This window comes from Vombatus ursinus, unplaced genomic scaffold (genome assembly GCF_900497805.2).
Source record: "Vombatus ursinus unplaced genomic scaffold, bare-nosed wombat genome assembly UNPS02014791.1, whole genome shotgun sequence".
Lineage (NCBI taxonomy): Eukaryota > Metazoa > Chordata > Mammalia > Diprotodontia > Vombatidae > Vombatus > Vombatus ursinus.
Genome location: NW_020954569.1, coordinates 8,385,183 through 8,390,261, shown reverse-complemented (window position 1 = coordinate 8,390,261; position 5,079 = coordinate 8,385,183).

Here is a 5,079-nt window from a genome sequence, read left to right as displayed (position 1 = left end):
TCTATCTATCTATCTATCTATCTATCTATCTATCTATCTATATCCCACCTGAGAGCTGACTTCCATATGCCTCAGATCAACCTGTGCTCATGAAGTCTCTGAACTTGAATGTACCCAGGAAGAAAAAGCAATTCAAATATGGCAGAAGAGAACTTGGGGTGGGGGGTGACATAGTCATAGAATCAAAGGGGCTGTAACCTTGGAGAGAGACAGAGGGTGAGGTCAAGATGAAAATCTGAGTGGAGAGGAATTGCTTCCTTTCTTGTTCTAAATTTACTCAAGGAAAAATGTAGTGCCTTTGACTGGAAGAAATTTTATTAGGTAATCAGGAAGTCAGGAGTATTAAAGATGTGACCTGAGTGGAGCAGCCAGCAGGAACATAATTGGTGAGATATTTCTATAACCAATGTCCTCCTACATCTCTATCTTTATGCCACTGAAGAGCCAAGTCATCCTGAATCATAGCATTTGGAGAAGCTAGTAAAGTATTTTGGAAGTTCAGGTGTGAGGCTATATGTATGGATATCTTTGAAAGGGAAAACTGAAGGAAATCTTGATTCAGAGAGTTTTTTTTTTTTCAGGGGAAGGGGTACCAACACAAGTATTAATGAGAATTGTGAAGGTGGAAGAAACTTTAGAGGTTATTTGGTAAAATATGTAGGAGTTCAGGTTGGAGGGAAATAAATCTGTGATGTTACTTGTGATGAATACTAGATTTTGTTTGTATTTGGGCAGGGAAGGAGAAAATAAGATGGAGAGGGAAAAAATAGGTGGGAAAGTGATTACTTAAATTTATCTGAACTGATAGGGTCTATATACACTGTCCCAAAGAATATTGATAAAATCTCCATTAGGTAGCTGGATGACACTTTGAATAGGGCGCTAGGCATGGAATCACACAGACCTGAATTCAATTTTAGCCTCAGACACTCACTAGCAAGTCACTTAACCCCTGTTTGCCTCATTTTCCTATCTGTAAAATGGGAAGAAGAATAATAATAATTTACAGCCTCTACCTCCTAAGATTCTTCTGAGGATCAAGGGAGATAATATTTGTAAGGTTCTTAGCACAGTGCTTGGCATATTAAACACTATATAAATATTATTGTCGTGTCCAATAGGTGAAGAAAATTTAGGGAGAAGAGCAAGAAGGCTGACATTTTGGGGAAAATTGCTAAGATAGTTATAGCATTTGGCAGCTGATTTTAGACACGCAAGCATAACCAAAGCTAAAACAAGAGCGAGAGATCAGGGCTCTGCCCAGGACATATAATTTAGAGGACACTGACAATGTCTTCCTGTAGATGCTTCTATCATTGGCACAATGAATTCTTCCTAAAATTCAACCTCTTAGTTCTGCCACCTGAGGAAGTAGCATATAATGTTTGCCCACTGGTGTCAATGACCTTTTGCTCAATTCTACCTTCTGACAGTGAGTGAGAGAATAGGTAATGAATCATTATTTTACCTCTTCCTGTTCCCACACCAGTCCTGTCCACTGGCACTATTGTTTCCTTTCTCAAATCTGCCTTTGGCAGCAACAGCTGACTTCTTTTTTGAAAAATTAAGGGATCTGAGGGCCTCACATGGGCCAAGTCATGGGACATGCCTCTACCTAAGCTGAGAAAACTTCAAGCTGAATTACTGATCCAGCTCTGAGGGCCAACCTGAGTATTGATGGGGACACAGATGGTCACCCTGTGCTTTGTTCTTGATTCTTAATAGGGTTAGCAGGAATGAAAACTACCTAGAATTTCTGTAAAAAGGATGCTGCCTAATTTTAAGTATTTCAGTGCTCCATTAAAGGGCTCTGATACTCCCGAAAAAGAGAAGCCCTACAAACCTCACTGAAGTTCAAGCCTGTATCACACCTTTTTATAGACTCTTCACAACCCTGATCATTCCTGATGTGGGCTTCACATTTAAGGTGGCACTTACCTTGATTAATTCATAGTAAAAAGATATTATCTGTATTATTGCTGCTTATTAATCAAGCATATGAATGTGCAAAGGATGAGAGGCCAAATTAGGATGTTGAGAAGGGAGCTTTCCAACTCACAGAAAGCCTCAATGACAACTTATTCATCATAAATTTATGATGGAGATCATAGGATATGACATTCATATGTATAAGCATCATGAAAACTAATGGAGATACAAAGAACCCTACCAAAATGATTTAAAAGACATTGACTTGAAGCCAAAAATATCTCAGCTTCCCTCTTGGGCAGCAGAACTTTCAAAAACTTTTTGGAATTTTGAGAAACATTAGGATAAGGCATTTAATATTTTTTGACCAATGGCAGTTTCAGATGATCAGTCATACACAAATATCATAGGATCACAGATTAAATGTTGGAACTAATAACATTGATCTATGCTCATTAGGAATTATTCTCATGATTAATGTATAGAAAACTTTATTACATTGTTGAGAATGAAAAAAAGAAAAAAACATTAAGAATATTTCATACCAGGAAAAGGTTGCATGCACTTCTTTGCTGACTGTAAGTTTCACTAGGATAAAGTTCATCAGTCTGTATTTACAAAAATAACAAGAATGATTTGAAATAAGTGTGGTGTCTTTATTTTATCTATTGGTCTTAATTTTGATTAAATTTTTAAAAAAGGTGAAGTGAGAAAAAAAGAATATCTCATATCTTACATGGAAAAGCAAATATTTTAAGGAATAGAATTTTTGTCAAAAGGGAAAAGAAAGAAGTAAGCATTTATTAAGTATCTATTATGTGCAAGACACTTTACTAAGCACCTTACAACCCATTTTACAGTTGAGGAAAGTGAGGGAGATAAAAATTAAGTGATTTGCTCATATTTACTCAGCTAATGAATGCCTGAGATTGAATTTGAACTCAGGTCTTTCACATGTATACAGTCATCTAATTAAAAGATAAATACCTAAAAGAGGTTCAAGCTTTGAACTGAGTTTTCACTGTGGTTAATGTTCCAGTTCTATATCTCTATAACCTATTAAATTAAAGCTATATTGTTTATTCAAGAATGTTGCCATTCTTTAGCTTCAGCAAACTACAAAAGCAGAGTAAATAATTCAAAGTCTACCAAGATATATTTCTCCAATCACCCCTCTTCCTCTTATTCCCTCCCCTCCCATTCCACCCAGGTTTGCCTCAGTTGGAATTTTTACTACTTATGGCTCTTAGTATGAAACTGAGTGCAGTAAAACAACGCCCATTTCTACATTACTTCTTTTGGTTACTAAGTTTTATTTACTTATTAGAGATAACTTGCCTTACTTTGGCTTCATTATTTCACCTGCTGTGCATTTTTCTGAGTCAATATAAGACTTTACAGTAAACATGATTTCCTGCCATTGACTAAAACTTACGTTCCCTATGATAGAAGATAGGAAGGATGGTTATTTATAAATTCTTGGCTTTGAATCTTAATGTCTCTAAGATGTATAATATATTCACCCTGGAGAATGCTTTGCCTGGAAAAGAGAATCACCTATATAAAGCAGCTGAAATTCTTGGCAATAAATATCCATTTTCTGCATTTGTAGATAGGCTGTATTCTTTCCATTTGCATTCCCCTAATCAAATTTTAAGAAAACAAATACACATTTGTGTCCTTTAACATCTGGTTTAGAATAACTACAAACAAACCCTGATTAAACAATATTTTTGGAGAATTTTGGTCATAAATCTTCCTATATAAAGATTTATAGACAGTCCATCACCAATGCTGAAGAACTAATTTCTTTTTATTAGTATCCACAGAATGGATACACAATTGAGATATGACTTTCCAATAAAAGCAAAATTATAAAGTCATTTACTTAAAATCATTGACCAGAAATTAATTAGGGATGCATCAGTTAATATTCAGGAAAGTTGTATTTTAAATAATTGGAGGTCCAACTAAGCATGCTTACTATTTATAATTTTTAAGTATTCCATTTCACAATAGATAAGTGTCATTAAAATAATACATTATTCATACTAGTGAAATGGCAAAATTGTCATGGTGAAGTTTCCATGTCATCAGAGAAGGAAAATAAATTTTCAAAGCTTGAATTCATATACTACTCAGACACATTACACCACTGCATTCCGATGCTCATATTAAATGGTCTTAAATTTGAAAATTTGTTTTCTTTTTTCATGAAGATTTATTATTAGTTTCCACAGTTAATGTTTTATTTGTTTTGTCCTACTTCTTTTGGTATAGCATGAGATTTGAGATTGGGTTGATAAGAGGCAAAAAAAAAATAAATCCCTAGAGTCAAATTTAGAGATATCTTTAAATCTTCTCCCTCCCCTTATACCAAGAATGCATTATCAGTTTATCACCATGAAAATTTAAGAACTTACAGTAGTCAGTGAATTAGGATAGGTTCTGAGGAAAGTAAAAGTTTACACACAATATGATATGTGCCATCATGGAATTTTTAATCAAATAAGTGAATTGCATACTAATCCAGATACATATAGCTATGATATACATTACTCACTATGTGCATCAAAGAGTTATGAAACCAAATTGCATGTTTACTCTAAAGAAGGAAAGTCATTATCAGCATGGGGAGAGAGAAAGAAAGAATCCTTGAAGAGGGTTTATTTCAGATGGACTTAAGGGATATGAAGGAGTTCAACAGATGAGGATGTTAAGAAAGGACATTCCAGGCATAGAAAAATACAGAGAAAAGGCTTAGAGTGACGCGGCCGCTGCAGTGATGAGCATGAGACCAGCTCAATGCTCGGTAACCCGGAGACACATGGATGAGGCGGGAGACAGCAAGGTGGCAGAAGCTCTGTTTATTGAGTGCAGTTAGCTGTCTTTTATGGCCCTAGTGATGCATGTTCAAAGTGTGATCCCCCTGTGATAGCCAATCATCAGGTCTGCTGGAGCTCGTGTCAGGACTCATCTCCCATTGAGAGAAGAGCCAAACCAACCATGGAAGCTGTATGTCAGCAAAGGAGAGGTCCTGGGAGACTTCCTTGTTTTTGCCACGCAACTATGTTGTGACCCTCAGCTTCTACTGATAGAAGCTAGAACTCCCGTAGGAAAGTTCCCTCAACAGAGCTCTCATGAGACCAC